Consider the following 12,029-nt stretch of genomic DNA (forward strand, 5'->3'; position numbering starts at 1 on the left):
TTCACAATTCATTTAAAAGCCTCTGGTGTGTAAAAATAGTAAATATCATCATGTCCTCCTGTTTTTTTTTAACCCTAATAAAAGTTATAGGAGCATTAAATAGTTTATAAAGAAACTTAATTCTAAAGCTCATTATATTAGCGTTAGCCGCACTTATGCTAATGATTAACTACTGAAATAACAGCGATGTTCATTTCAATCCGACATTCAAATTAAAATATTGAATAATATTCATAACAGAAGCGGTGTTTCCCACAGACTTGCACTTTTTTGTGGCGGCATATATATGCAAATTCATTCTCTGCCAGCAGGAGGCGCTTGTAGAGGGGGAGAAATAGAGGTTTCCCCAGTAATGGCGGTAATCAAATAAGCGCTGCGCTCACAAACACTGCTCAGGCATTACAGGCAAGATGAAATGAAAATGGCATCCATAATTTTCTGAAGACAGTCGGTGTCCTTCAGAAATACGGTGATATAAAAACACTTGCACTGGGTTTTGACTTTGACACGTGCAGTGCTCATGTTTATTCAATGAAGTCAAAGCCTTTTGGAAAATATTTGTGGCGGTCAGTTTTGATATTGTGGCGGGCCACCACAAATAAATCAATGTATGGGAAACACTGATCTAAATATTAGAAATTAAAATGAAATTTACCTGCTTGAACTCTTTCATTTGATCTGGGTGTCTGTGTTTAAAGTGTTTTGTTAGTTTGGTGTGTTTCCTCATTTTGATGTCGCCACGTCTCAGTGCTTTTATGAAGAGAGCGCATCTGCGCAGTGTGCACCTTTCTGATAGCGCATCAAGACCGGGTACTCGGTACCACCGGTACTTAAAAAAACCTGGTACCGTAACGTTTTCATTTTTTTAGTACCGACTTGGTCCCGAAGTACCGGGTCTCTTGACAATACTAAGTGAAAATATCAAATGAAACATGAGTTTGCTTAAATAACAGTGATAGTAATATTAATCACAGTCATTACATATTAGAATAACGAAGCGATAATCATTCACAATAAGACCAACAACTGGGTTTTATGTATATATTTATATTTAGCACCTTAAATCTGACACATTACAGCTCAGTTCAAACTCATGAATAATTCATTAGCATGTAAAATTAGAATATTATTAATAATAAACCTATTATTATTAATAACCCCTAACATGGGTCATAATAATAATAATAATAATAATCATTATGATTGACCAATCATTAATAAATAAAAAATGTGAATTTTGATTTTATGTTGACTTTGTAATAATATGTTTAAAACAATATATGTAAAAAAAAAAAAAACAACAACATCAAACTTATTGACATCCTTGGTAAATATGACCAAAGAAGGCTAGGGAAAAAATCTGCATTGTTTATGCTTTTTGTAGGGCTGCCCCCTAAAAGTCGACTAATCGTTAGTCGACCAGAAGAGGTTTGGTCGAGCAAAATTTTATTAGTCGCTTAGTCGCAGAAAACAAAATTATTAATAATCCACATTGGCGAAGTCACGCAGATCGTTAACGGCTGGTCTATGTGGTAGGCTAATACAGTATATTGGGCAGGACATCCAAACACTTGCCTATCATTGACCTCAAATATGGCTTATCATCTGAAATATGTATTAGCAACTTTACATGGCCGCTCAATCTGATGTTAACCTAGAGAAATGTGTGCTATAGTGTGGAGCGTGAAGAGTAGCGAGCTCACTGCATGACAGACGGAGGCGCCGGTGCGCTCACTTGCTCTTAAAATAATCCCTCATTTTTGCTCATACAGATAAGAGTTATACATCTTTCACATTTGTAAAGACTCTATGTTTATTTGTGTGCACTCACAATAACATCAGAAAGCAAACAGGATGCGCTTTCTGCCGTCTCTCTGTGAACTTGAGCGCGAAACTCCGTGTATAGCTTTGCCTTACAGACATTAAAAATATATCTATAGAGTGTGAAATGTCTACTTTCAAATAAACCAATTCAAATGGAAGACTAATATTCTCAGATTATGTCATCCGTATGAAACATGCATGCGCATCACTACAGCGGAGATGATGAGTCAGTGTCGCCGACTTCATCTCTTAAACTGAAAACAAAAAAAGTACTAGTTTATCAGTGAATTATTAAAATGTTAATGCAGCCTCCTTACTGTTTTTCCCTGACACATTCATAATCATTACTTCTGCCGGTGCGCTGTGGCAAGCTTTATGAGTTTGCTTGAGCGCTTATTAGGCCATGTAGGCAATTAAAGTCTCATTATAATGATTTAAATGGTTTATTAATAAACGTGTGATTAGTCGACTAATGCTTAAAATTAACGACTGCTAGTCAACCAGAAAAATCCTTAGTCGAGGGCAGCCCTAGCTTTTTGCACAAATTTGAAATGTCAAATTTAATATGCTTCTGAGATATTTTACCCATAAGAATTTCTAAGGGTGCTAATAATTGTGGCCAATGTGTACTGGAGAAAAACATTTATTTTTATCAAATTTTCCCCCCATTTTCAGTTGTTTTATGTCAATGAAAGGTTAGATTTTTGTGAATTTTATGAATGAACGATCAAAAGAATAAACAACATTGAACAACTAAAACTGCCCGGTCCTGCAGATTTGCTTTATACAACATTAGGAAGATCAGGCCCTTTCTTTCAGAACATGCAACACAACTCCTTGCTCAAGCTCAGCGTCTGCTAAATGACTAAATAAAATAAATAAATAAATAAACAACATTGATTTATTTTCACAGCCTTTTTTGCTCATATTTTCCAAGTGTGCCAGGACTGACCAGGATGGTGTTTAGCACATTACATTTTACACAATACATTGCAGTTCATGAAACTCCAGAATAATTAATTATCCTGTAAAATTGTAATATTAATAATAATTATTATAATAAATAACTGCTAACTAACTCATTTGACTAAATAACTAATTTTACTCACATTGTCAGAGTGGCCCAATATACGTGTATAATCAATATCTAAATTAATACAAAATTATAATTTGCCTCATTGTTAAGCGATGATAAAATCTCATGTAATTGTTATTACATAATGCTAAATAAATAAAAAAAACTATGTTATTACATAAAAACTAAATAAGCAGTATAAATCAGACACTTGTGAATGTAGAGTTTTTCCAGCTTACTCAATGTGCACCAAAATGGAAATGTACCAACAACAGCCACTATGGGCGTCGCCCCCACAAAAATCAGACCCCCCAGAAAGACATTTGATAATTCCTCCACTAGCACACATTTCCAACTCCGACCTGCACACACGCACATCTCTTCACCAGAAAAGCCTCTCATCTGTTTCGAGGTCAGCTCATATCCTGCAGGTAATGACAGACCTCATCCCCGAGCCGAGCGGCCTCTGACGGAAAGAGCAGGGTGCATTAGGGTGGTTCTGAACCGAAGCGCCCTCTGTAATCTACCAGCAGCCATGGCCTTGAGTGCATACACCCACAACCAGGCTGGGCTGAGAGTCTTAACTGGAGGTTCTCCCATAACCACAGCCCTAAAATAGGAATGGAGCCACAGTTAGAGAGAGCAAAATCAAAGCATGGGTCCTAATCACACACTCCAGCTACCAATCACGTCAAACACAGTTACCTCTATCTATACAAGTGCTTCCCACAATTATTATGATTATCATTATCACACAGCTAAAGCCATCCTATATCAAAATAACATATCACTTCAGCAAATGCCTGTCAATCCATTAATGGGTGAATGGCTAGGTAGTGTTAAAACCAGAGCTGAGCACAGAGCCGATGTTCTATAAATGACCTACAAGGGCACACACACACACACACACACACACACACAATCGTATCGCGTTGCTCTGGCAGATTAACTGAACAAAAACCAAATCCTTCTCTCTCGTTGCATTCATATTTCCCTGTGTACCAGCGCAGGACAACTAATCCCTCCATGTTAATGCAGGCTGTTCACAGAGCACTGCCAACATCAGCCAGCACACACATACACACACACAGGAGAGAAGTCTGCCTCAGAAATGGTAAGGTAAATATTGTTCTTCAGGCAGATTTAAAGGGACAGTTCACCTAAAAATTAAAGGCTGCCATTATTTACTCTCCCTGATGACTTTCTTTAGAGGGATTTTTTTTTTTGAGTGTGTGTTTTTCCACACAATTTTACATGCAGTTACAATAAACAAACACTGAAGATTCTAAGGGGGTGAAAAAGCACCATATTCAGCACCAGTATATCTAAGATGTAAACAGACACGCACACATTCATAAAACATACAACATATCAAGGCACTGTGCATATGCATATTTTTGAATCCGACTGAAAACACAGTCAGATTCAAAGGTTTAAATGGCTCAGATCTTCCTGTTAAACAGATTATTTAAAGGGACAGTCAAACAAAGGGTTTTGGGGTTGACTTACAAAATATTTTTGTCCAGTATACTATGGAAGTCAATGGGACCCGAATTCATGCTGACCAACATTTGGTCATGAGCGAAAATAAATACAAATTTTGGTAAACTGTCCCTTTAAGATCTATACCACCCCTTTCAATCTGAATGAGATTTAATTTGAATCAAGCTAATTCGGATTGACTGATGAAGGCTTTTTAGTCAGATTGAGCCATAAATCTGATTATTAATAGATTTATAGGATTGCATGTCAACATATAGGAGCTAGTGAGTTGAATTAGAGAACCAAATTAATCAATCAATGAATCAATCCGATTTGTTTTGCGACTCAAACCACCTCATTTATGATTTGTTAATTAATCTGACATTGCTGTTTGATTCACAAGTAAATAATGGCATTGATTTTGGTGTGTTCCTTGCAGAGCACTATGGCATGGAATATCACGAGTCATATGGACCAACTTTATGATAGTTTTATTATGTTTATAAAACAAAATGCATGAATAGGTACCAGCATCAGCCACTAGAGGCATCATCCCGCCAAAACTCACTTGAATTTGAAAAATCAGGACTGAAATCAAAATCAGTCAGACTCAAATCAGCTGATTCAAATGAGCGATTCACTGAATCAGACATTATTGCTTGGTTATAAAGTTGAATTTCGATGCTTTCCTTGCACAGAATAATCAGAATGGCTTGGAATGCTGAACACAAATCTTATGAACCATGTTTATGATACTTTTATGATGTTTATGAAACGGAAGTATATAAATATGTACCAGCATCAGCCATTAGGGGTATAATCCTTTAAAATCGCATTTGATTATTTGTGAATGAATCATTTGGACTAGTTTTGTAAATCAAATCAGCTGACTCAACTGAGCGATTCAATGCATCGGACATTACTGCTTTATTATCAGCTTGAATGTTTCTTTGTTCCACCCATAGCAGTATCATATGGCTTCAGAATGACTGGTAACATAGTGCACGAGTCAAACAGACCATGTTTATGATACTTTTATTTGTTTGCATCCTAAATAAAACTTTCAAGCCTCAGTGCCCTTTCATTGTCATTTTACAGAAAGGAGCGACCAGCACAGTCTTCAGAGTATCTCCTTTTGTGAGAAAGAATGTCATACAGGTTTAGAGTAGTGAGTAAATGATGACAAAATTGTAATTTCTAGATGAACTATCCCTTTAAAACCATGTCTAAAAAAAAATCAGGTTTCAAACATGTATTTTTTTATATATTTGTCTATGAAATTTCCATGTGCAAACATTGCTTTTACCCCTCACAGCATGAGAAAACATGAGCAAACCTCACACAGAATGGATTCACTGTTCCCGCCGTGTCATTCAGCACTCAAAAGCATCCTTGAAATTCAGCACAGTAAATGAGCCTGAACAAGCTGTGCCCAAAACTCACACATTCACACACACACACACATACACACATACACAAACACACACACACGCACCCTTGTGCTATACCTGCCCTATTTCTGGCCCAGCACTCCCCTAGTGTAACATCTGTTGACCTGTAGAAAAACTAAAGACCTGTCCTAAAAATAGACTGCCACGTCACGATCACAATCCACCCTGCTGCTACACGGATTGCTGTTGAAGGATTCCACGTTCCCATTTATGGTCGAGATTGTGGAAAATAACACAATGTGCTATTTTCTGCACTTAAATTCTCACTGTCCCACACCATATTCTTATTCTTGGGTAAGAAGTAGTGTGGTGTGGGCGGGTATGGTTTTGAGGGTACATTTATGGCCATATGCATGTGAGAGAAAATGAAGGTTAAAATTTTTAAATAAAATTATTCCAAACACAAAAATCAGAGAAAAAAAACTCTGACTATAAATGTGCATGTGCATATGATTGATAACAATAGCCAATTACAGTTTTCTGTACAACATACAAATGTAATAAACTAGACTGGTTCTTCTCCATCTTGTTTTGTTAATACAAAAGGCCTCACGCAAATCTCTTGCATACAACTCAAAGGTTTTACGGCATGATCCGTGCAAACTTTGGCAAATTCAGCAACTAGTTGTTCACGAACACAAGCCATCTGACACAAGATCTGAGCAAATCCAGCCCATGTTGCTGAATCATAACCACTCCAGAGCTGCCAGGGAGACAGTAGTCACACTTTACATTCACGATCAAGCTAAAACACAAAATAAAAGAGTAATAAAAAAAACAGATGGAGATCATCTGTATATGGATGATTCTTCAGTTAGAAGAACTATCCCCCTGGATAGTTTTAAGAGAAAACGATCATTTTAGTTTTAACGGATAGGTTATAATTAGTGCTGTCAAATGATTAATCGCGATTAATCGCATTAAAAAAAAAAAAGATTTTGTTTGCATAATATATGTGTGTGTTCTGTGTATATTTATTATGTATACATAAATACACACACATACAGTATATATTTTGAAAATATTTACATGTATTTACAAGTCTATATTTATATTCATATAATTTATATTAGAAATAAATATATTTAATATATAAACATAATCTATTTTTCTGAAATATATACATGCATGTGTGTGTATTTATATATACATAATAAATATACACAGCACACATACATATATTATGTAAACAAAAACTTTTATTTTGGGATGCAATTAATCGCGATTAATCGTTTGACAGCACTAGTTATAATAGAGTGCAACAGTCAGTTTTTCCGGAAGTAAAAATCCCATTCATTTTCTCCATAGGGGATTTGATTTTTTAAGATAACTTCTAAACAATTGAAGACAGACTTACTGTGAGCTACGAGGTTGTTAATCGATAGAATGTGCTTTTGCTAAAGCCATCAGCCTGCATTATTTCAACATATGTTTTAAATAATCATATTTAACAGCAGAATTCCAGGTTAAAAGCTACCTATATTTACTTCAATCACGACATTCATTCGCAATGCTGTAGTTCTTTGCACAGTACAATTTTAATGAAAAACAATGCATTTCTATTTTTTACTTTAATGATAAAGCTCAAAATTAACTGATTGCTAACTAACTTAAAAGTCTATCTAAATCTAAAAATATATATGTATCCAACTTTCTCCAGAAAGGGCAAACATCTCAGTCCACATCATCAAAAAATATACCAAAATCCAACTGAAGATTGACCAGGATGTGATAAAGGTATTTACGCACATGAAACAGTTTTTCCAACTAGTCAAAAGTGCCCCTAATTGAAGAATCACCCACATGCTGTATGGTTTACACGAGACTAAAATGCAAACAGAAGAAACAACAAGAGAACTGAAGAGTGGAGCTCAACTTTTAAGAATTACATTATGTCATTCAGGAGAGTATCTATTTATTTTGTGGCTTCCACTGAAGCACATCCTGCTCAGGCAGATTAAATGTATCATGCTTTTCAGCTCTTAAGAAGCATATTAGGATGACACACGCTCCTCTCAGGTGTTCCGCAAATGGTTTCGGCATAATTACTGAGGGTATGGCTATCTGTCTGAGAAACCCATGTGAACACTTCCTGATGGCCGTTTTGGCACACTGACCGGAGTATTTGACATGAACCAGTGTTGTCTGATGTTCTGAGCTTGTCTCGCATTCAGATAATGTGCACTAATGAAGAAACTTCAGCAAATCCAGTGAGAAAATGACCCGCTGTGTCGGATTAGCACTGCGTCATCACTAATTTCAATACAGTGACCACATTTCCCTCGCCCACTGTCGTGACTTGGCCTAATGCCTATCTTGAGAGGCTCTCTAAAGACCAGAGGGAAAATGGCTTGCTGTAAATCTGGAAACAACATGGGAGGTTTAATGGCTAAGCCAAAGTAATCTACCAATAATGATGCTTAACATCATGCAGGTGGGGAAACGACAATAGTCCTTTAGTGAGTAGTGCATGTTAAAGGTACAGTTTGGCTAAAAATGAAAATTCTGACTTTATTTATTTACTCTAATGTTGTTCCAACCCCGGCTTTTTATCTAACAAAAATCTAAATGGCTTTGAAGACTTGCAATATAGAGCACAAGGCTTTTCAGCTCTTAAGAAGCATATTAGGATGACACACGCTCCTCTCAGGTGTTCCGCAAATGGTTTCGGCATAATTACTGAGGGTATGGCTATCTGTCTGAGAAACCCATGTGAACACTTCCTGATGGCCGTTTTGGCACACTGACCGGAGTATTTGACATGAACCAGTGTTGTCTGATGTTCTGAGCTTGTCTCGCATTCAGATAATGTGCACTAATGAAGAAACTTCAGCAAATCCAGTGAGAAAATGACCCGCTGTGTCGGATTAGCACTGCGTCATCACTAATTTCAATACAGTGACCACATTTCCCTCGCCCACTGTCGTGACTTGGCCTAATGCCTATCTTGAGAGGCTCTCTAAAGACCAGAGGGAAAATGGCTTGCTGTAAATCTGGAAACAACATGGGAGGTTTAATGGCTAAGCCAAAGTAATCTACCAATAATGATGCTTAACATCATGCAGGTGGGGAAACGACAATAGTCCTTTAGTGAGTAGTGCATGTTAAAGGTACAGTTTGGCTAAAAATGAAAATTCTGACTTTATTTATTTACTCTAATGTTGTTCCAACCCCGGCTTTTTATCTAACAAAAATCTAAATGGCTTTGAAGACTTGCAATATAGAGCACAAGTCATATGGAAGAATTGTATGTACTTTTGATGATTTTTGTTATATTTTTATTGCATTTGCGTGGAAAAAATACTGCATTCTTCAAAACTTCTCCTTGTTTTGTGCTCCATGGAAATCAAATAGGTCTGGAACCACATGAGGTGAGTAAATAATGCCAGAATATATTTGAATTGTATATAAAATATTCATCCATTTAGACTAGGCCTATAAAGATTTAACATCAACAAACTAACAAACTTAATGTGATGCATATTTGTCAGTCATACATAAATGAAACTGGTAAGAAACATGTAAGATTTAGTTTATAGTTAGTAATTTATTATTACTATTTGCATCTATTTGATTTATAAATCAGTTTTACATATATCATTTTCAAAATGCATTTATTAAAATTGCTTAGAATCAGCATAAATATGTTCATTGTGAAAACAATTACTTTTATTCAGTTAAAAAGTATAAATATTCAGCATTCAGTTATATGTAAATATAAATCAGTTTATTATACTAGCACAGAAATCTTACCCATTCCATTTATATATGACTGACAAATATGCACAAGTTTATTAGTTTGTTTATGCTAAATCTCTGTGATCTGAATACAATTCAAATATATAAATCTTACATTTATGTCTGAATATTTTTTGAGTGTATCATGCATTTGTAGGTCATAACGGTCTGTGGAAGTACAGATGGGAAGCTTGGTCAAAATCTCACACCAACAAGAATATGCTGTTCAACACTGCAACTATCAGTCCTTTGTCACTTAGAATAATGTACCTTTTTTAACCAGTAACGTTCACCTGGGTGTATAAAGAAGAACTAGACAAACAGGGTTAAAGAAACACAGATGCTGTGGCTGCCACACCTTGATCTGTGCTTTAAAATTAAACACTAAATCACACCATTACACTACATTACTCAATTCTATACAGTCTTATTTGAAAGTATGCTTATGAAAACATGGATTATTTCCACAATGCTGTGATTCACATAAATTCACCTTTCATTTTTAATTTAGAAACCGTAAACATTGACATATACAGATCACTAAGTAGGTGCTGTAAAGCATACCCGTCGCTAAATACATGCCTTGCCTCAAACTGATGGCTGATGGCAACTGCATTTGTGAGAAGGAAGCAGTGCGCTCTGGATATGTGATCAACCATACGAGTCTAACACAGCCTCATGCACATGTAAATATTATTCAAATCGCTTCCCTCCAATAGTGCCACGAAATTAAGGCTTTAAAGACAGAGGCAGAGCATTTCTGTGAAACAAATCATCAATAAACAGTCTCACAATTAAACAGAACAAACCCCTTCCAGGCGCACAAAGAAGCGTGGTAGATTATGCTGATACACTCAAAGGCAAAACCGTTTCAGCTCGCTCCGTAACTTTCATTTAAACCGGTCGAATTGGGTGTTTGCAGTACTCACAGTTCAGTAGTCTAACAGGTGAGTGTCTCGTTTTGCGCTATTTCCGTGCCAGTTTCCAGATATCTGATTTCCCTCGCCGTGGTCCGCCTCTCCGCCTCGCGATGCAATTGCTGACGACGACGCTGAGTTTCTTTCCAGCACCAGCGCGCTTTGAACAGCTCCACTGACGTCACTCCCCGCGAAGCCAACCGACGCCACGCCTATCAGGCCCCGAGACCCCTCCCAACACACACTAGTGTTCCGATTCATCTACACGATTCGAATCTTTTCAATCAATCGGTTCACTCAATGATTTGTTCAGTTTGTACTAGCTAGCATTGGGCCTCTCACTAATGGACCCTTTTCACAAAACTGTGATGATGACACGTTTCAAGATTTTTATATTCTAATTTTTTTTTTAAATGCATGTACATTTATAACTATTATATCACCTTTGCATGAAATTACAAATGCGAGGGTGTTTCTAAAATGCAGCGTCTATGGGAGTGACAGTAAATGTGTCATAGTTCTCTCTTCTGACTGCCATCAGTCTCTCCCATTTTTTTTTTTTTTTTTTTTTGAAAGTCGTGAAAACTATCGTGGAGTTGTTCTTCTGCTATTTGAGCAAATGCAAAAAATATTTTTGTGACTCTCCCATGGACCCTTTTCACAAGACTGTGATGACGCGTTTAACGGTCATCAGCATCGTTAATCCTCGAAAGTTTTTCATATTTGTATTTTTAAAAAATGTATGTACATTTATAACACTATTCTTTGTATTATATCACCTTTGCATCAAATTACAAAAAAACAGTTAACGCTAATGCGAGGGTGTTTCTAATGCAGCGTCTATGGGAGGGACGGTAAATTTGACAACGTTCTCCCTTCTGAGTGCCGTTATCAGTCTCTCTCAATTTTTTTTTCCTTTTATTGAAAGTCATGAAAACGCTATCGAGGAGTTTTTCTTTTGCTATTTGAGCAAATGGGAACGCAAAAAAATATATTTGTGGTACTCTCCCATTCACTGCTCTTCAAGTTAACCCAACTATGACGACTTCCGCTGCTGAGAAACCCGGAAATGTTAAAAATAATTATATTAAAAATAAGCATGGTGTTACTACAGGTATGGTAAAACTGGAGTAAACATGTTTTTGTCATATTGATTATAATTTTTATCACCATTGTTTCTTTTTATAAATAATCGGTTGATTATGGTACTATAGTATCAAAAAAGTTACATTTATGTTCATTGTGGTTTCACTAAACATAAAATAATATAGAAAATAAAAATAATTCTTAAATATCAAAGCTGATGAGACACTGGTCTTCATTACTGGCTTTCATTACTTCTCGACTCGACTACTGTAATTCTCTTTTCTATGGTATACCAAACACAACAATAAAATATATCCAGTATATATCCAATATATCCAGAACTCTGCAGCTAGGGTTCTCACCTTTTCAAAGAAATCTTCTCACATTACTCCCATTCTACACAGACTTCACTGAGACCGGAAGCCTCAAAAATAAGTTGAAAAGCATCCACATAAG

At 36.3% G+C, this 12,029-nt stretch overlaps 1 protein-coding gene across 4 annotated transcripts in view; it reads right to left on the reverse strand.

Moving 5' to 3' along the window:
- The window catches only part of LOC107654155 (sphingomyelin phosphodiesterase 3-like), a 59,390-nt gene extending 48,748 nt beyond the window's left edge, over positions 1 to 10,642 (reverse strand). For all 4 annotated transcript variants that reach the window (XR_001630310.1, XR_001630311.1, XM_016441110.1 and 1 more), the window contains exon 1: positions 10,500 to 10,642. The gene's annotated coding sequence lies outside the window, so the exon portion shown is untranslated. The remainder of the gene's footprint in view (positions 1 to 10,499) is intronic.
- Between the last annotated feature and the right edge of the window lie 1,387 nt (positions 10,643 to 12,029).

This window comes from Sinocyclocheilus anshuiensis, unplaced genomic scaffold, assembly GCF_001515605.1.
Source record: "Sinocyclocheilus anshuiensis isolate Anshui unplaced genomic scaffold, SAMN03320099.WGS_v1.1 scaffold115, whole genome shotgun sequence".
NCBI classification, from domain to species: Eukaryota; Metazoa; Chordata; class Actinopteri; order Cypriniformes; family Cyprinidae; genus Sinocyclocheilus; species Sinocyclocheilus anshuiensis.